This window comes from Heterodontus francisci, chromosome 49 (assembly GCF_036365525.1).
Source record: "Heterodontus francisci isolate sHetFra1 chromosome 49, sHetFra1.hap1, whole genome shotgun sequence".
NCBI lineage: Eukaryota > Metazoa > Chordata > Chondrichthyes > Heterodontiformes > Heterodontidae > Heterodontus > Heterodontus francisci.
The window spans coordinates 28,252-50,644 of NC_090419.1; positions in this window are offsets into that span (position 1 = coordinate 28,252).

A 22,393-nucleotide genomic window follows, 5' to 3' on the forward strand; every position below is an offset into this window, starting at 1 on the left:
CTGCGCATGCGCTGCGGTCCGGCTTGCCACGGACGCTTTCCGCATGCGCAGATGACGTCATCGCGTTACGTCGTCTCTCTCGGGCAACGCGCCACGTTGGCCTCTGCGCATGCGTCAATCTTCGGATCTTCACGCCTGCGTCAAAGTTTCGGCGCGACTTTTTGAAAGTGGAGGGTGGAGAGGTTTGGTCGGGCATTTTCTCGCATTTTATCTGAATTATTTAGTCGTTTTGGAGACTTGCTTCATTTTTATTAGACACAGGAGATTGTTCCAAGGTCAGTTTGTATATTGGGCCATCCTAGCGGTTAACCTGGAATGCTAGCCTTTCCCCCTTCACCGTGTGGTAATCAAAATTCCATTGTGGATTAGATTGGAGCAGGGAATAGCGCCTTCATACTTTGAAGTACTGTCTGTGGATGTGCTGATGTCTCTCTTCAGCCAAAGTTTCCAATTGTTTATTCAAACAATTCTTTCTTGACCATCAGCACTTTAAAATCAATGTTTATGTGGCGAAACTAATTGTCCTCATTCCTGACCGGTGCGGGTTTACCTGTCACACCTCAAATTACATCTCCCCTTCCTGGCACCTTGCAACATCCCAGATCACTCTTCTGTTACTCCCAACATCCGCTGTCCTTCCCGCCTCGCACCTTGCTAAGCAAGAGCCGGGGGTGCAATGCGTGACCTTTCAATTCCTTCCTTCTCACCGTCCAAGGTATCAAACTATCCCAGCAGATGAAACATTGGTGTACTTGTATTTCTTTTGTTTTATTTATTGTCCGAACTGCTCATGATGTAGTCTCCTGTACCGTCACCATGATTAAACATAGGTTGAGTCAGTGCTGTGCCAGACACTTCCTTTAAGAGTTTCTTGTCTATTCCCACTAAAATTCCACATCCTGATCCCGCTCTGGCCTCTCTTAGACTCCTACATTGTTCCACATTGACATTCAATGGGGAACAGTGACGCAGCAACTTATTTTTCCCACTAGGCCTGCTGGAGCCAAAACTGAGATGAAAAGCTGCTGATTAGAAACAACGCTCACATTTTCTCGGTTGGCATGTGCTGATAATGGACGATGTCAAAGCAAGAGCCCCTGGGAGTGGAGGGGGTGTAGTTTGATGCTTGGTTTGAGGACTCCCATCAGTGCTGGTTCTACAGGCTGGTACTACACCCCTGGCATCCACCCACATTTCTCTGCCGAATTCCCAGATCACAGGCGCCTTCACTTCTTGACAAATTTTCCATAGATGCCAGCGTTCTGTTATTCTGCTGTCAGCATTTACACCTCATCTGGACCCACGATCTGTTTATTTAATTGTCCCATTCGCCTTTCATCATGATAACTGGAGTCTTTGAATCTTTTCTGCCCTCCATCCTTTCACAGACTTCCTCCTTTGCTTTTTTTTGTCCACTATACCCCACTCTTCACTGGCTCTAGTATTTCTTTAAAAATGTTTATCTCTACTATCTTCCAGTACTGATGAAAGAATATTGACCAGAAACATTAATTCTGTATCTCTCTCTACAGATTCTGCCTGACATGCTGAGTATATTCAACTTTCTGTTTTTTTCCCAATATATTGACAACTGTTACAAAATTTCACATTTATTCAAGTACTTAGACCTCGGTATTAGCAGGGAAATGATACATAGGTATTGTTTGGGGGTAGGGGGGAGTCGGACTTTTGGAATTCCAGATTTCCTCACATGTTGTGGAGTTTGAACTCCATGCAGTGCCCCTTTTCCCATTGACAGGCTCCCCGCCAGAAAGGCAGCTTGATTGACAGACTTGGCTTCCAGTTGATGGGGATGACTCTGGAAAAGGCCACAGGATGAATCAGGACGGATTGTGGACCCGAAAGATGTGCCCAGTCCCTGGGGAATCCGATAACGGATCAAGGACAGCCAAATTCGCAACGGCGGGGCTCTTTGCCTAGGGTGAGTCTAATGGGGGTGAGCTTGTGGGTACAGGTGGAAACAATATTTCACTTCCTGGCCCATACGCAGTGCTGTAATGGGAATGACCTTCTCACTGAACTGTCCTCAGCTTGTTGTAGCTGCCTGGTTTCCAGATGCCTGAGAATCCAAGCCAGCCAATGTTCCATCTGTAAACTAATATTAATTAGAGGCTGCCAGCGTACTGACTAGCCTCCTGGGAGCGTTCTGCAACTCCTTCCCTGTTCTGTCTCTTTTAAACGTGTCAATATGTGGACTGGAGGCAGGTTGAAATCGTGGTTGAGATTTCTTAAACGAAGAAACAATACCAACCCACATATTGCTCGTGATAAAATTCAACCCTGACTGCCTGAGCTCAGACACCGAGTATGTTTTATTATTTCCTGGGATCTTTCCTGGAAATCACCCCTGTTTGTCGTGTTATCACTGCCCTGCTTCGTGCAGCACAGACTGTTCTGCGTTGTTCACTGTCACTTTCTCATTTGATCAATTTATGGTCATTTGTTGCCAGTAGCTGAAAAATAAATATTGCACCGAGAAAACTGCAACTGTGGTTCCAGCAATAACCTGCATTCTGATCTGTTTAAAATGTATTCCGTTCCACTTCGTGTATGAACCTGTAAGGTTAATAGACAATGTACCGTGGGCCTGTTGTATAAAGCCAAACTATTTTTCTGAGCCTGGTTCGGTGGGATTGATATTTGTAGGTGGGTTTGATACAGTGTTAACACCATTCACTTTAATTCTGTTGCTCAAAGCTCTGACAATCAGGAACATTTTGGTGGCCAGTCGAGTTCATAAGGGACTGAGGGGGTCAGAGCAAGGGGGAGAATTGCAGTAACTCAGAGATGGAGAGCAGAAGGAAGTCTGTGATTTTACTATTCACCATATCTGGCAGCTTGATACTTCATACACATGTTTTAGAATTCTTAAATTATAGCATTACAGGAACGTATCCCAATAATTATCAGGATTTTTTACATACATTTCCACAAGTCGGATTTATTCTGATGAACTTAAGTTGCTGCAAACCACATTTATTTATGGGGCAACTCAGTCCAGGTTCAGAGAGCAGTTCAAGAACATGGTGAAATATCTGGTTATCTTTATTAACTCGATTAATTCATAAACAAAATAACTGAAAGTAGCCTAGAGGCGGTTTCCTATCAGTCCAGTCCATAAATTTAATATTTATCCCCAGACTTCCATCAACGGAATGACACCATGAAATGCTGGGGATCTGAAAATACACCTGGTGTTTGGGAGGGTATCAGGGTGTTGGCGATGGGGAGAAGTCACTGTCTTTGGACAGTCATTATTTCAGTGGACAGAGGAGTAGGTACGTGACAAAGATGCAGCGGGTAAGGGGCTGACGGCTGGGGTAACGGAAGGATAGGGCCTGTATAATCAAAGACGGCTAAAGAGTAGTCGGGGCGTGGAACGCCCTACCTGCAACAGTAGTCGACTTGCCAACTTTAAGGGCATTTAAGTGGTCATTGGATAGACATATGGATGAAAATGGAATAGTGTAGGTCAGATGGTTTCACAGGTCGACGCAACATCGATGGCCGAAGGGCCTGTACTGCGCTGTAATGTTCCATGTTCTATTTCAGAGCTGTGAATGACGGACATGAAGTGACGGACAGTTGGAGAACCAATCCCAGAGCAGCAGGATGTATCACATGGACCAAAAATTAGTAAGCCATGTCCAACAGGTGGCATTTGGAGGACTGAATGTCAACGGTGCAAGCAGAGTGTCACAGTACCACTTGCAGGACGGGACGGGAAACAGAACTCACTGTCACTCCTCTACCTTCTGGTTAGATTTTCAGCTGCTCACTTCTGCTCTGAAATTAAAGCAAAAAAAAAAACAACTTATCCTAATAAAAGCAAAATTCTGTAGATGCTGGCATTCTACAAGAGCCAATTGATTATTATGTCTGCTTATGTTTGGATGCACTTTATTGAGCCTGTCTCCCAGCCAATCCTCCCATTGCCATCTTTCTTTTGATCCATCAGTCAGACAGTGGTGGGGTTTGGTAGGTTTTTTGTCTGGACAAGCCCAGGTAAGTGGGAGCTTGGTGAAGAGGCAGAACCAGGATCAGCACAGGAGTCTCCAGCGCTGTCACCTCAGCTTGGTGGCTGCTGTTAGGGAAGAATATATCACATTTATATAGGGACTTTCAAAGCCATCGAACGACCCAAAACGCTTTACAGCTAATGAAGTACTTTTCGAAGTGTAGTCACTGTTCTAATGCAGGAAACACAGCAGCCAATATACACACAGTAAACTCCCACAATGTGATAATGACCAGATACTCTGTTATATGTGAGGTTGATTGAGGGATAAATACCGACAAAGACATTGGAGAAAACTCCCCCGCACTTTTTCGATATAATGCCAGGGGTCACGGTGCGGGGGCAGGTAAAATTCTGCGGGGAGAGGCCCACCTCTCCGGCGGCAGGGGAGTGGGCGTGGGGGGTGGTGCTTGTGGCGCGGTGGAGACCTCGCTGCGCCCCACCCCGACCATACCACTAGGCGTCTGCACCCCAATTTCCATAGTCAAAGCAGTACATAACTCTGCAGATTATGCAGCCCGCTGCCTCACACTCCACACTTCCAGGTTTGACTTTAAACAGGTGGCCGTCACGGCCTTCCCGTTCCTGAACAGAAAAGGCCATCAGAGGCAGAAATTTTCCCTAACGAAGCTAAGTTCTGTTTTCAGGGGTCTCACCCTGCATAATGGAAGTCAGGATGGGGTGGGGGGGGTGGCGGGGGAGGGAATTCAGGGGTCTATGTGCATACTGGAAGGAAGGGGGGAGGGGGAATACTTCGGGGTCCAATTCTGCATACAGGAAGGGAGCCACTGCGATTCTTCCCCTCCTTTGTGGTTGTCAGTTCTGTTCCATTGACTGCCTTTGTCACTGAAGAGCCAACAGCACTTGAGTCTCCCTTTATTTGGGGAGAGTGCCACAGATGGCAAGCTGTGAAGCTTATATGTCTTGTGGGCAAATCAATGCAGTCTGTGCAATCATTATGTGGTCATGGGTTCCACTCTTTGTGGGAGATAAGACGGGCAATTCCATGACATGCCGCATAGCTGCTGCATGAAAGCACCTGATATACCACTCAACATCAATCTCTGCCCTGTCGGGACGTTTGAAGAAGTGAGGGACCTGAGTATAATTGCAACTTGGAGATGGAGATGGTTAACCTTATGTTACTTGATTCGCTTCTTGCGAGACTGCACTGCAGACGAAACGAACAGGCAGTTATAGCCCACTTAGAGGCCTCCGGTCATGAGCAGCAGCAACCAAAGAAAACTCACGGCTACAGATCACTGCACATCTCCAGGTCCCACATGACATACCTGCAGATATCTGAGTATCAGTGTCAGAGGCCACTGCGGATGTCGAGCCATCTCTCTGCCCTGCTGCATGGTAACTTGCAGCCCAGGGGCTTCGGGGGACATCCTATGCCTGTGGCCCTCAAAGTGACAGCGGTTTTCAATTTATACGCCTCTGCATCATTTGAGGGGCCACCAGAGACCTTTGTGGGGTCACACAGTCAGCAATGTACCGCTGCATCAGGGAGGTCACTGATGTCCTGTACCAGAGGGCTGGTGAGTATATTCGCTTCAGGACGGACTTTGAAAACCAGGGTCAGACGGAAATTGTTTTTGGCTCCGTCCTGGGATTCCCACAGGTACAAAGAGATCATCGATTGCACCCATGTGGACATCAAGGCTCCTGCTGGGCGACCAGCTGAATGCATAAACTGTAAGGGCTGCCACTCAATCAACGTGCCGTTCATATATGATCACCAGAAACGATTCATGCACATCTGTGCCCGCTTTCCAGGCGGCTGCCATGGTCCCTTCAGCCTGCTCCAGTCCCAGCTGCCATTGCTATTCACTGAAATGGCTCAGATGGAGGGATGGCATCTTGGAGACAAGGGCTACCCTTTGCATTCATGGCTTCTGACAATGGTGAGACACCCCAGCAGTGCTGCAGAAGAGTGATACAATGCCAGCCATGGAGCTCCAAGAGTCACCACTGAGCAGGCGATCGACATGCTGTAGATCGGGCAGTGTCCTGCATTGTGTGCTCGAACGGGTAACCCGCATCATTGCTGTTTGCTGTGCTCTGCAAAACTATACACTCAATAGCGGGGAGGTCTTGCAGGATGAGGAGAGACATTGAGCATCCTCCGACGGTGAGCACACTGAGGACTTACAGCAGGAAAGGCACATGGGAGGACAGAGGGCATCCAGGCACCATGCAGGGCGATCAGCGAGCTAGGGATGTACAGCAGTGCCTCATTGACCAAAGATTCTCAATGCCACAGGAAGAACCACTATGGAGCCATTTGTATTGCTATGAAGCACAATATAGTAATTAGCTCTAACGCTGCGTTCTGTCAGCTTGATATCAGGACCAATTTAACAATTAATTTTAAATTATTCTCCTGTGTATTGGTTAGCAAGTCCATTTAAACTATTAACTGCAACTTTATTCCATGTTTATTGTTACTAAGCCCAATTGAACAATTATCTGTAACTTTATTGCCTCTGTGCAGTATCAAACCAATATCACAATTAACTGCAACCTCATGCCTCCGTACATTGGTAAAAGGCCCAGTACAACAATCAACGGAAACCTACTGTCCATGCATTTTGTTATTAAGCCCAATATCATAATTAACTGCAACCTAATGCCGCCGTGCATTGTCATCAAGCCCAATATAATAATTAACAGCAACTCTAAGTTAGAAAATCTAACACAGCTATTCACGAAATTAGGGAGAGTGAAAACATGGAACTACAGGCCATTTAGCGTGCATCAGTAGTCGGGAAAATGTTGGAACCTATTAAGGAAGTCGTAACCATGCACTTAGAAAATCATAGTGTGATCAGACAAAGTCAACAGTCTTTTACGAAAGGGAAATCGTGTTTGACAAATTTATTTGAGATTTTTGAGGATGTCATTAGTAATCTAGATAAAAAGGAATAAGTATATATAGTCGAATTGGATTTCGAAAAGGCATTCGATAAGATGCCACACAGAAGGTAAATGCACAGCATAAGGGCTCAGAGAGTTGGGAGTAATATATGAGCATGTATAGAGGATTGGTTAACAATCAGCAAACAATAGGGATAAATGGGGCATTTTCAAGTTGCCAGGCTGCGACTAGTGGAGTGAGACTAGAATCAGCGCTGGGGCCTCAGCTACTTACAATCTATATTAATGACTTAGACAAAGAGATAGCTGCGAGGAGGACAGAAAGAGCCTACAACAAGATATAATCAGGTTAAGTATGTGGGCAGCAAGTGGGCAGATGGAGTATAATGCGGAGAAGTGTGAGGTTATTCACCGAATAGTAAGCGTGCAAAAGCAGAATATTTCTTCAAAGATCTGCAACTTCGAAATGTCGATGTTCAGAGGGTCTTGGGTTTACCTATACAAGGAACACGAAAAGTTAGCAGGCAAGTACATCAAGTAGTTAGGAAAGCAAATGGAATGTTAGCCTTTAGTGCAAGGAGTACAAGAATAGGTAACAATTTGCTGCAATTGTATAGGGCTTTGGAATATTGGTGTGCAGTTTTTTTAATCTCCAGTGTTAAGGAAGGATATACTTGCATTGGAGGTGTTATAACGAAGGTTCACGAGATTGGCCGGTGAGATGACAGGGTTCTCCTATGATGAAAGGCTGAGCAAATTGGGTCGATATTCTCTGGAGTTTAAAAGAATGAGATGTGATCTCATTGAACCATGCAAGATTCTGAAGGGGTTGTTTCTGCTGGCTGGGGAATCTATAATACGGGGACAATGTCTCAGAATAAGGGGCCTATCATTTCTGACTGAGATGAGGAGAAATGTCTTCAGCCAAAGGGTTGTTAATCTTTGGAATTCTCTACCTCAGAGAGTTGTGGATGTTCCATCATTGAATATATATAAGTTTTAGAGCGACAGATGTTTGTCTTTCGGGGATTCAATGGATATGGGGAGTGGGTGTGCAAGCAGAGTTGAAGCCGAGAATAAGCCATGATCTAACTGAAAAGCAGACTGACCGGATATAAAACGGATATGTGTCGGATATCTGTCGGATATAAAACGAAGCAAAAAACCTCAGGAAACTTAGTCGCCTGATTTTCCTGTCACTGACAATGAATCTCTCTTTGTCCAACTTCCCTTTTTTTATTCATTCATGGGATGTGGGAGTCGCTGGCCAGGCCAGCATTTATTGCCCATCCGTAATTGCCCTTGAGAAGGTGGTGGTGAGCTGCCTTCTTGAACCGCTGCAGTCCATGTGGGGTAGGTACACCCACAGTGCTGTTCGGAAGGGAGTTCCAGGATTTTCACCTAGCGACAGTGAAGGAACTGCGATTTAGTTCCAAGCCAAGATGGTGTGTGACTTGGAGGGGAACTTGCAGGTGGTTGTACCCCCATGCATTTGCTGCCCTCGTCCTTCTAGTTGGTGGAGGTCGCGTGTTTGGAAAGTGTTGTCCAAGGAGCCTTGGTGCATTGCTGCAGCGCATCTTGTAGATGGTACACACTGCTGTCACTGTTTGTCGGTGGTGGAGGGAGTGAATGTTTGTAGATGGGGTTCCAATCAAGTGGGATGCTTTGTCTTGGATGGTGTCGAGCTTCCTGAGTGTTGTTGGAGCTGCACCCGTCCAGGCAAGTGGAGAGTATTCCATCACACTCCTAACTTGTGCCTTGTAGATGGTGGACAGGCTTTGGGGAGTCAGGAGGTGAGTTACTCGCCTCTGACCTGCACTTGTAGCCACGGTATTTATATAGCTAATCCAGTTCAGTTTCTGGTCAGTGGGAGCCCCAAGGATGTTGATAGTGGGGGACTCAGCGATGGTAATGCCATTGAATGTGGTGCACTTGTGTAGTGCAAATTTTACTTGCCGCTTATCAGCCCAAGCCTGGATGTTGTCCAGGTCTTGCTACATTTCTACACGGAATGCAAACAATCTTGTTGAAATATTCCTTCCATTCATCACCAACAGACCTCAAGATTTCAGTGCAGACACTGATTTCAGCCTATTCCATTAAATGTAATGCAGTGAGATGTATTAAACTGTACACAATATCAGACAATATGCACAGGAATTCACGATCTGTGCACATATACTGAAATTTTGTATTTTCCAATTGTCATGGAACACAATCCTGTCCTTGAATTCATCCAAACCATCGAATATAAACATCAATCCCTCAGGGCTGTTGCAGAGCTCTTCCAAAATATTCTGCAAGTATGTATAGTAAAGATATATCATGTTCCACGGGTTTATTTTGTACTTAATCGTGCTCAATTCACGGAATGTAAAACTGAAAACAAATTGAAACTGTGGATATATTTTTCCAGCGGCCCAGTCATAAACTGTCTTGTGCAACATTGTTGTTTTTCCAATCCGTAGGACACATCAGAGACGCCATCTATGAGTCAGCTTTGACCACCTACGGCAAAAGTGCGAAGAGAAATGCAGACTGGTTTCAATCTCATAATGAAGAGCTGGAACCTGTCATAGCCGCTAAGCGCATTGCACTTTTGAACTACAAGAAAGCCCCCAGCGATTTAACATCCGCAGCACTTAAAGCAGCCAGAAGTACTGCACAAAGAACAGCTAGGCGTTGCGCAAATGACTACTGGCAACACCTATGCAGTCATATTCAGCTGGCCTCAGACACCGGAAACATCAGAGGAATGTATGATGGCATGAAGAGAGCTCTTGGGCCAACCATCAAGAAGATCACCCCCCTCAAATCTAAATCGGGGGACATAATCACTGACCAACGCAAACAGATGGACCGCTGGGTTGAGCACTACCTAGAACTGTACTCCAGGGAGAATGCTGTCACTGAGACTGCCCTCAATGCAGCCCAGCCTCTACCAGTCATGGATGAGCTGGACATACAGCCAACCAAATCGGAACTCAGTGATGCCATTGATTCCCTAGCCAGCGGAAAAGCCCCTGGGAAGGACAGCATTACCCCTGAAATAATCAAGAGTGCCAAGCCTGCTATACTCTCAGCACTACATGAACTGCTATGCCTGTGCTGGGACGAGGGAGCAGTACCCCAGGACATGCGCAATGCCAACATCATCACCCTCTATAAAAACAAAGGTGACCGCGGTGACTGCAACAACTACCGTGGAATCTCCCTGCTCAGCATAGTGGGGAAAGTCTTTGCTCGAGTCGCTCTGAACAGGCTCCAGAAGCTGGCCGAGCGCGTCTACCCTGAGGCACAGTGTGGCTTTCGTGCAGAGAGAGCGACTATTGACATGCTGTTCTCCCTTCGTCAGATACAGGAGAAATGCCGTGAACAGCAGATGCCCCTCTACATTGCTTTCATTGATCTCACCAAAGCCTTTGACCTCGTCAGCAGACGTGGTCTCTTCAGACTACTAGAAAAGATCGGATGTCCACCAAAGCTACTAAGTATCATCACCTCATTCCATGACAATATGAAAGGCACCATTCAACATGGTGGCTCCTCATCAGAGCCCTTTCCTATCCTGAGTGGTGTGAAACAGGGCTGTGTTCTCGCACCCACACTTTTTGGGATTTTCTTCTCCCTGCTGCTTTCACATGCGTTCAAATCCTCTGAAGAAGGAATTTTCCTCCACACAAGATCAGGGGGCAGGTTGTTCAACCTTGCCCGTCTAAGAGCGAAGTCCAAAGTACGGAAAGTCCTCATCAGAGAACTCCTCTTTGCTGACGATGCTGCTTTAACATCTCACACTGAAGAATGCCTGCAGAGTCTCATCGACAGGTTTGCGTCTGCCTGCAATGAATTTGGCCTAACCATCAGCCTCAAGAAAACGAACATCATGGGGCAGGATGTCAGAAATGCTCCATCCATCAATATTGGCGACCACGCTCTGGAAGTGGTTCAAGAGTTCACCTACCTAGGCTCAACTATCACCAGTAACCTGTCTCTAGATGCAGAAATCAACAAGCGCATGGGTAAGGCTTCCACTGCTATGTTCAGACTGGCCAAGAGAGTGTGGGAAAATGGCGCACTGACACGGAACACAAAAGTCCGAGTGTATCAGGCCTGTGTCCTCAGTACCTTGCTCTACGGCAGCGAGGCCTGGACAACGTATGCCAGCCAAGAGCGACGTCTCAATTCATTCCATCTTCGCTGCCTTCGGAGAATACTTGGCATCAGGTGGCAGGACTATATCTCCAACACAGAAGTCCTTGAAGCGGCCAACATCCCCAGCTTATACACACTACTGAGTCAGCGGCGCTTGAGATGGCTTGGCCATGTGAGCCGCATGGAAGATGGCAGGATCCCCAAAGACACATTGTACAGCGAGCTCGCCACTGGTATCAGACCCACCGGCCGTCCATGTCTCCGTTATAAAGACGTCTGCAAACGCGACATGAAATCGTGTGACATTGATCACAAGTCGTGGGAGTCAGTTGCCAGCATTCGCCAGAGCTGGCGGGCAGCCATAAAGACAGGGCTAAATTGTGGCGAGTCGAAGAGACTTAGTAGTTGGCAGGAAAAAAGACAGAGGCGCAAGGGGAGAGCCAACTGTGCAACAGCCCCAACAAACAAATTTCTCTGCAGCACCTGTGGAAGAGCCTGTTACTCCAGAATTGGCCTTTATAGCCACTCCAGGCGCTGCTTCACAAACCACTGACCACCTCCAGGCGCGTATCCATTGTCTCTCGAGATAAGGAGGCCCAAAAGAAGGACTCAGTTCGCTGCTGCTGAAAACCCATTATTGTGTTTTCTGTGGGAAGAATTGCTCTAAATCAATTGATCAATTCGGATCTTTTCTCTATCCATTGTTCATGGTCTCGACCTCTTGCCAGCAGTTCATGTTCTACAAGTATCCGAGCTCGAACTGTAGAAATGAGCATTAGCTCAGCCTATTGATCAACCAGCTGGAAAATCTTAATCTTCTCCTGTATTAGAATAGTGCTCATCTTCAGTGTTTCAGTTTGTACCCCGAGTGTTTCCTTGTGCTTTTATTGAACATCTTCAATTAGAACAGGCAAAACTTGTGTCTCAATGTTAGCTGTATGACATAACTTCTCAATAACATTTTACTATTCTGTAAAGCTTTACAAGATTTAATTCACAGCTTCAAATATTGGTGTGTGATGAAATTAAAACTCAGTTATGGAAACCTCACATTAAAAATGTTTTAGTTCTCACTTGATTCTAATATTGACTGAACATGGTCATTGCTATGTAAGTGGTATTTTCCCTCTGATGCCTAATACTATTTGATCTGCTATGCATTGTGCATATCTGATTACAAATCCAAACATGATCCTATTCATAAGAGAGAAGAGATACAGTCTGTGGATGGTCACTCGTACTGTATCAAACTTTGTGGTTATACCAGGTTATAAAGGTATTTTGTTCACTGGAAGAATAACAGACTGTTAATGCATAGAGGTTCCACTCGGTGTCTCAGTTGATCCTGAACTGAGCTTCCAACCCCACATCCTCTCCATCACATCGACTGGACCTACGTAATACCACCCATCTCCACTGCACCTCAGCTCATCTGCAACAGAAACCCTTCTAAACTGCAGCTGATCAACTAATCTTGCTGCCAGTATCCAAATTTGCACCAATTCCATTCAACGCTCAAACCTTTGCTCCCTTCACTACATTGACTGGTGGTCAGACAACGTCTTGACAAAAATGTAAATTTGTCTTCAGAAAACCTCTGCAGTCTCACTGCTCTCCTCCAGCCATGCAGCCTTCAGAGTTATCTGTGCTCCTCCCATGCCTTCCATTCTGGCCCCCTGTGCATCCTCCCACCATGGCTCCTGATTGGCAGCTGCACCTTCAGTTCCTGAGGACTCAACTCTGGATTTAACACCACCACCCCCCCCCCCTCACCTCCCCCAACCACCACCACGCCCATCGTTAATGGATGTGGCACTGTTATTGTATCAGGAACTGTCAAGTTATCTGGGGTTTTGTGCACATTGACAGAGGGACTGACCGTGTATTGGTTAATTGCTACTGTTTCGGGGCGCATGTAGTTTACCTGGTGTATCACCTGCTCTTTAATAGACATCTTGTAACAGATGAGGTTTACTGTCATTACATAGAGGATTCCAAAAGACTATTTATTTTTATTAGAACTAGGTCAGGAAAGGATGAGGTCTAACGGATTTTGTTTGTGAAAGAGTCTTGGGTATGAAAATATTTTAATTGAAGTCATTACATCCGGGAAGGAAAAAAGCGCACAATTTCCGAAATGATTAATAGGAGAAAAATGAAAGTCTGAATCAGAATGACCATTAGGGTAACTTTAGACCAAATTGGTAATAGAGCAGGTATACTGGGGAATGACACTAAAGAGGCAGTGTAAGTGGGGTCCCGTGACAATATAAATAAAGCCAGAAATTGCTTGAGAAACTCAGCAGGTCTGGCAGCGTCTGTGGAGAAAGAAGCAGTTAACGTTTCAGATCGATGGTCTTTCGTCTGAAATTAAGTGACAATGGTACCTTTCACTGTGGACGCACTAAGAGGAAAGGTCGGTGGACTCATCTCTAACAGGGACATGTTTTTTGTGCTGAATGGACATTCCCTGTCCCTAATCAATTTCGTATTGTGTTTCAGAAATTGTGATCAGTTTTTCAGCAGTTTTACACATGCATTCATTAAATATGTTTAAACGGTTCTGTCATGTCACCAATAAGAAACAGAAATTTGATCTCTAGCCCACTTCACTCAGTGTAATGATTAAACAGAAAACATTTGCAGTTCATTTCAATTGTTTTATCAATAATTATACTATGCTGCTTCATGTTGTTCTGAGTCTCCTATACTGCAGGTTTAAAAACTAAAAATACAGCTTCGTTAGTCATTACATTGGGTGGAAAAATACTCTGGAATTAAAGGGTTATTGTTTGAGTGGAATAAAGTTTTCTCTTTCCCTGCAATTGGGAAACCATCCAATATCTTTCTGGTCAATCTGAACATTGCCTTTTTTGCACATTGCTTTATGGATTAATGTTCCATTGAGTGAACATCTAACTTTGCTGCACACCAGAGAGTTCTCGCTGTCGCAGCCCACAATGTGGAAGCTGCGTGTGATTTGAACACTGTTTATGTAGGTTCGCCTTGTGATGATGAGGTCCAGCTGGTGCTATCGACGTGATCTTGGGTGTCTCCATGAAACCTGGTGACAGGGTTTAGTTCGTGATAGGTACACAACTTCAGCAGACTCTGTCCATTCCCATTCATCCTTCCAATACCATAGCACCCAAAGCAGGAGGGCCATGAGTCATGGTCGGCCCCAACCCTGGAGTTTAAGTCCCCAGAAGGAAAAAATGTTCTGTATTAGGAATGTTAATAATGATATTATGGAGTTCCTCATAGAACTGGCCTTTAACTTCAGGTGGGGCAGAGATGCTGAGTAGGTGTACGAAAGCAGAGGCGGCGAGCAGACGGATGGACAGTGTGCATTCCGAGCCATTTGAAGGTGGTTCTATCATGCTGAGCAAAGAGTTTCTGATGGTGAAACCCAATTCATTCTGTCTTGGTTTTTCAGGATCCCTACCCTGCCAGAAGAAGGTGTAGTCTTGCTCTCTTAGTGATCTTCTCACAGGGATGCGTGTCTCCTGAAGTGCTGCAATGTCCACATTGAGTCTACTGAGCTTGTTGTTAATGATGGCAGACTTCCGAGCGTCGTGGATTTGTGTAAGGTCTTCCGGCGGCCCAGGACACATAGTTCTGATGTTCCAGATTGCAAGACGAAGGGATCGAACCTTCTTTCCTTTTTTTGTCGTGCTGTTTGGTGCGGTGTTACAGTCCACTTGTCGGCAATGACCCTGAGCACCAAGCACCCATTGAAGCAGGTGCACTGTGGCGAGAAAGTACCTTTCTGACCGGGGGCTGCCAATTAGAGGCGGGCGGTAGCTCCAGTGAGATGCGATGACCTCTCCCACTGACAAAGGCAACCCATGGCGCCCAATCTCCACGCCAATTGAGCTAGACTTAAAACACATAACTGTTGCCTTCTGTGCTGTTTCAGTCGCTGTGAGGTGATACTGGAGTGACCCCTCCATGGCATATGCCTGGGCGGAATGTATGGAGGTTGTGAGTTGCCCAAGTGTCAAAACCTCCCTCTCGGCCTTCCTAGTGGGGCCAAAGGAGGGCAGATCACGACGTTTGGCACCAGTATGGCTGCAGAAAAATGCCAAAACATGCCAAAGATGACACATGACCACCTTAGTGGTTCCGCTCCGCATTTTCTGTTTGGGTACACTCCCTTAGCCTTAGTCTCTCCCGAGACACCCACAGGACAGTGGGGTTATTAATTTGTATCCCTGAGCAGGGGCCCTAACAAATAAACTGTCGATTTCATTGAGGAAGAGGGAAGGGCAGGAGGTGCGAGGGAGGAACGGGTGCGGGTATGTGCGAGGGGGAGGGTTTGAGGGGAAGGGAGTTTGAGAGAGTGAGGTTGGGGGAAGGTGGTGTGAGGGAGAGAGGTTGGGGCAGGGAGGTGTGAGGAGGAGGGGGTGGGGGAAAGGAGGTGCGTGGGGTGGGTGTCGGGGGAAAGAGGTACGAGCAAGAGGTGATGGGGGAAGGAAGGGCGGGGGAAGGTGGTGGGGGAAGGAGGTGTGCCAGTACTGGTGGGGGGAGGGGTGCGAGGTCTATAGGGGGTGGGCGTAAGGAGGTGCAAGGGTGTGGGGGTGGTGGGGGGAAGGTCTCTGCGATGGAGGAAGGTGGCGGGGCAGAAGTGGGTGCGAGGGGATGTAATCGCTTGCACATGTGGACTATCCCCAGTCGGAGAACAGGCAGGCCAGGCACTCATCGTTGCCCCAGTCCGGGCACTGTGGCTCTGGCTCCGACACAATCCTTTAGCAGTTCTGGCCACTGGTGACGCTGAGCCTGACTGCCGCTGCCCAGTGATGCCAAGTCAGCTTCAGGCTTCGGGAGCTGGGATCCTGGTTCCAGCTCCCTGCCAGCTCTAGTAGAGACCAGGCATCTCCATTGGAGGTGAAGTGGCATGATTCCCTGACTGGCCTGCATCTTTGTTTTAACAGTTTCAATACGGAAGGAGAGTGTGTGGGCAACAACTGCTGCTAGACAGCCATTCGCAAAATTCTGGAGAGGAGTTAGTTTCACACTGGGCTTATTCCAGAGTTCATCCAGGTTGATGTAGACCAGAAAGGAACCTGCAAAAAAGGGTCCTGCACCCAGTAAACTGCAGCAAGCTTCGACTCAAACTAAAGAAGCTACATCACTCCAAGCAGAAGGGCATCAACACTAACAGAATTCCTTACCCACAGCTGACACAAAAGTTTCTTAATTCCCATGAAAAAGTCCTTCAAAACACTCCTGCAGTGGATGCAGAGACCAAGTGGGCCCACATCAGAGACACCATCTATGACTCAGCAATGACCACCTTTGGCAAACGTGAGAAGCAGAATGCAGACTGGTTTCAATCTCACTTTGAAGAGCCGGAACCTGTCATAGCCGTTAAGCCATTACACTGCTGAACTACAAGAAAGCTCCCAGTGAGTTGACATCCTTAGCACGTAAAGCCGCCAGAAGCATCGTGCAAAGAACAGCCAGGCGCTGTGCAAATGACGACTGGCAACATCTATTCAGCTGGCCTCTGACACCAGAAACATCAGAGGAATGTATGATGGCATTAAAAGAGATTTTGGGCCAAACATCAAGAAGAACACCCCCAACTCCAGTCTAAATCGTGGGAAACGATCACTGACCAAAGCAAGGAATGGGCTGCTGGGTGGATCACTACTTAGAATTGTACTCCAGGGAAAATGTTGTTACTGATACCGCCCTCAATGCAGCCCAGTCTCTGCGAGTAATGGATGAGCTGGACGAACAGCCAACAAAATCGGAACTCAGTGATGCCATTGATTATCTATCCAGTGGAAAAGGCCCTGGAAAGGAGGGCATTACCCCTGAAAAAAAGTGGTTCCCTGCAACGAATTTGGCCTAACCATAAGCCTCAAGAAAACGAACATCATGGGACAGGACATCAGAAATGCTCCATCCATCGATCTCGTCGACCAGGCTCTGGAAGTGGTTCAAGAGTTCACCTACCTAGGCTCAACTATCACCAGTAACCTGTCTCTCGATGCAGAAGTCAACAAACGCATGGGAAAGGCGTCTGCTGCTATGTCCAGACTGGCCAAGAGGGTGTGGGAAAATGGTGCACTGACACAGAACACAAATGCCCAAGTGCTTCAAGCCTGTATCCTCAGTACCTTCTCTGCAGCAGGGAGACCTGGACAACATATGTCAGCCAAGAGTCTCAACGCATTCCATCGTCGCTGTCTCTGGAGAATACATGGCATCATGTGGCAGGACTGCATCCCCAATGCACAAGTCCTCGAGGTGGCCAACATCCCCAGGATATACGCCCGACTGAGCCAGCAGTGTTTGAGATGGCTTGGCCATGTGAGCCGCATGGATGTTGGCAGGATCCCCAAGGATGTATTGTACAACAAGCTCGTCACTGGTATCAGACCCACCGGCCGTCCATGTCTCCGCTTAGAAGATGTCTGCAAATGCAACATGAAGTCCTGCGGACATGAAGTCCGTTTCCTGAGACCACCAGAGCTGGCGGGCAGCTCTCAAGGCGGGGCTAAAGAGAGGCGAGTCGAAGAGACTTAGCAGTTGGCAGGAAAAGAGATAACAGCGTAAGGAGAGAGCCAACTGTGTAAGCCCCACCGACCAATTTCATCTGCATCGCCTGTGGAAGAGTCTGTCAATCTAGAATTGGCCTTTATAGCCACTCCAGGCGCTGCTCCGCAAACCAGTTGACGACCTCCAGGCGCTTACCTATTGTCTCTTGAGACAAGGAGGCCAAAGAGAGAGAGAATATATGTACATCTTCTCAGATCATATCAAATACTTTCTGACGCCTTATTCTGTGCTGCGAAAATGATAATATTCTGAACTTTCAAATTTCTCCTGCTCATTCCCGGCAGGTTATGGTGGTATAAAAGCAAGAAATGCTGGAAACACTCAGCAGGTCTGGCAGCATCTGTGGAGACAGAACCAGAGTTAACGTTTCAGGTCAGTGACCCTTCATCAGAACTGGATCAGAACTGGCACTTCTGATGCAGGGTCACTGACCTGAAACATTAACTCTGCTTCTCTCTCCACCGATGCTGCCAGTCCTGCAGAGTATTTTCAGCATTTCTTGTTTGTATTTCGGATTTCTAGCATCTGTAGTTTTTTGCTTTTATTTAGGTTATGGTGGTATCTGGCCTCAAGACTCTGCTCTTGACCTGTGAGCCAGAAGTGCATTTCATTTTCAGCACAGGGAGAATTTTAGGAAAAATCACGAAATATCCTACCATGTTTCCATGGGATTTCATCGTGTATCAAGACCCTGCCAGATGTGTATGGTGTTTCACAGTGAATCAGGATCCAGCCTGGTTTGTATGGGGTTTTGCAGCATATCAGGGTCCTTCCAGGTGTGTATGTGGCTTTACAAGATCAACATCTAGATTAAGGGAATTAATGCAATGTCCGTCTATCAAAAGGAATACTTTGTAAGTCCTATGAATTGTAACTGGAACCTATGCTGAATAGTTAAGAACTGGTGGAAAATCTGAATGACATTCAAACATATCCCTCCAGTCTTTGAACTTCTGATTTTCAGATTCTGACAGCTTCTAAACAAGCAGTTACATTAAAATACGCCTGATGCTCAGAGGTGTTATAACAGAGTTGAGCTTCCAATTACATATCCACTTCATCTTTAACATCACCTACTTCTACCTCCATAACATTGCCCAATTCGGCACCTGCCACAGCTCATCTGCTGCTGAACCCCTCATTCATACCTTTCCTGCCCTTAGACTTGACTAATAGAAAGCTCTCCAGTCCGGTCTCCCATCCTCCACCGTCCCTAAAATTAAGGTCATCCAATACTATGTTTCTGGTGTCCCAACACGAACCAGGGCCCATTCAACCCTCAGACCTCTGCTCGTGGACCGACATTGACGGTCATCTGAGCAATTTCTCGATTTTAAAATTGTCATGCTTGTTTCCAAGTTCCTCCACAGTTTCTCCCTTCCCTATCTCTGTAAACACCTCCAGCCTCATGGCATCTGTGAACTTGATGCTCCTCTCATTCTGGTCTTTTGTGCAGCCCCAGTTTTAATTGAGGAGTAGAGTGAAAGACAAATACTGGAAATAGAAGGAAAAGATCTGTTCAGTGATGGAATCTCAGACATAAAACAATCGCTGGGCCATGTATTGATTCATTCTGAACATGGTCTGGACATTCTGTAAACATCTAGATTCAGTCATTATCAACAATTAAATCAGATGAAACTAAAATAAAATTCATATGTAAAAACAGACAATGCTGGAAATACATCACCAGCATTGTTGAGAGAGAAATAAATTTAATGCGTTAGGCCCATGAACCTACGTCACAACTAAAAACCTGCAGATCAAACAGGTTGTAAGCAAGTACGGAGGCAGGCAAGGGACGGGGACGGGAGGAAGGTACACGAGGGAATGTGTGTGATAAAGTGGAAGACAGGGCCCTGCTCTTTGCAGAAAGAAAGAACATGTACAAACATTGCGCTTGTTGCAGCTAAACAAAATAAATCATAGCCATATACTGGTTCCTTCCTCAAGGCAATGCCTTGGCCAATCAAAGTCAAGCTGCCTGGTTTAAATTTAAAACAAAGCTTGACAGTTAACTGTCAGTCATCGTAAACTGGTGCATTGTCCATGGCAACACCGCTACCAATCAAAGTTCACTTGCCAACAAATCAACAGTCTCCTCTCATACAGTATAAAGTCGTTGTTTTCCATTACATTGGTATTCTGAGGATTGTCCTGATGAGTGCAAGATGAAAATCTTCAACAATATGTCCCTATTTACAGCAACACTCAAATTGGAGTAATTTAAACATAATTAATTTTATCTGTCCTTCAGGACACAACACTTGTGGAACCTACTTCTCAACTATTGGCCTTCACAGCCATCAGAAAAGGTACAACTAGAGAAGACACCCCAGCTAAATGGATCGTTTTCTGCATGCCCATCATCTTCCATAGATGGAAGGATGCCAAGCAGTATTCAACATGACATCAGATTACCGATTGCCAATATGATCCACTTGTTTCTCATATTCATTTCCGTTTGTTACATTTTGTAATTTATTGGAAATAAAACAGCCGAAAATCAAAACTCCAGTACCATGGAAGGGACAAGTCTGAACTGAGGGAAGCAACTGGAAAACTGTCTGAAAAATGTTCATCAACTAACCAAAACAACTACTGTTGGTTTATCGGTTAGTAAAATTAATCAATAATAATGATAAGAAATTCAATCACTCCATTCAATTTGCCCTCAGTATTTGAAATATCTGATGCCCATTATTTTACGCAGTCACTGCCAGTGTGAAACTTCAGCAACTGAGAACATTCAGGATGTTATTCATCAAATCTTACATTTATAAAGCGGGATCAATGTAGATAAGATGGAGTACGGTAATGAACTGGTTATGTTTCAGGACATCTAATCCAGAGAAGAGAGCGTTTACCAGTTTGAGAATTTAAATTCAAATTTCAAATTGAAATATTTAGAAATAAAAGCCTGGTATCAGTAAAGAACATTGTTGCAATACCTAATCCACATTAGGTTTGATCTCCACGTGACTGGAGTTCCACACCAATGTGGTCTTCTCTAAAATGGATAAGAAGAATGGAACCAGACAAGAAACTTGGCTGGGGCCTCGGTGATGGATTCAAACATGAGGAAGGACCATTCAGCCCAGTCAACACTACAAAGTCATTCTCATTGATGTCTGGGTACTTGTGTCAAATGGAGCTAGGTGGAAGATACATTTGTCAAGCAAGAATGTGACAATCATAGTTATAATATCATGTTTATTAGTCAACTTCCCAGATTCCTTCATCAACAGCAGAAGCAGAATGTGGTAGAGCTAAATGATCTCAGAACCAATGGATCAGATTAATGCTGCCCAGTCCTGTCAAATCCAATTCCAGAAGCTGCTGAAAAATTGGCCAAATATGGCCATCATCGATCACATCATCTATCACATTCCCTCAGCTGAGGAATCAATAATCCCCCATATTAAACTCAACTTGGAGGAAGGACTGAGAGAAGCAAGTACAATGAATGGTTGGATAATTTCATGCTCCGTTTCCAAACAATTCCATTCACTCCATTAAATAAACAATTGCCTGAGAGCACTGGACAGAACAAAGGATAGGGACCCCGACAGTATTCTGGCTGTAACTTTGAAGATTAGTTCTGGAGCTAATGGAACGTTCTGGAACGAGCCATGTCTCAATCCAAGTTGTTTCAGTACAGCCACAATATTGACATATCCCTGACAATATGGAGAATTGCTCAGTCATGCCCTGCACACACAAAGCAAGATAACCCTAAGCTCGCCAATTACTGTCCCACCAGCCTACTCTAAATCATCATCAAAGTCGTCAATAGTGTTATCTGAACTTAAACTGAACTTGATGGAGATAAGGAGAGAAAACGCTCCAGTGGTTTAATCCAAATCTTCTACAAATAAATGTTGCAGCGCTTGTTAAAGGTCATTCATCTCAGCCCGAGGACATCCCTGCAGGAATTCAATGGTGCACAGCCCCTGGACTTAACATCTGTAACCATACGCAGAAAGAACTAAGCATGAGCCAGACTTCTGCTGACCAATGACAAGTAACACTTAAATCACCCAAGTGCCTAGGCCATTACCACAAGAAAATCGAACCGCCTCCCTCCTTCATTCATAGTACCATCGACATCATCACACCTAGTCTAATCCAATCTCAGCCACCATTAATAAGGTGGGGGCGGGGGAAGTGTGGAGGGGTTGTGAGCGGAGTGGGGGGGGGGTGGAGGGGTGCTGAACCGAGGCACAAGAGGCCAGAATAAGAGGGAACTGTGATTTGCAATTGCACCTGACGGTTGTAGGGCTGGAGGAGGTTACAGAGATCGGGAGTTCGAGGCCAGGAGCAATAGCTCTAGTTAGCAATAGTTATGGAGGTGGGTGTCTGTTATATTTGTGATGGAGCAGATATGGGATCAAAAGCTAAGCTTTGTGTGCAAATAGCAGGTTGAGGTTGTAAACAGATAGGTTCAGTTTAAGTAAGTTGGTAGGAAGCGGGATGAAATAAAATGGCATGGAGATAGAGCTTGTGCGAGCAGCAGAAGACGATCACTTCAGGCATCCCAATATCTAACTTTAGGACATTACAAGCTAAATAAATGGGACGATCTAAAAATAATAGATTATAAATAGTGAAGGAAAAACAGACCTGATTTTGCAGTCAACGCCAGTCATTTAGCACCTTTGTCCATAGACTTTTTTGTTCTAATAGAAGTCCTCAGTCAACTCTTGAAAAAGCACAGCAGCTCCTGCAGAATACCTGGGGTGCATAGGA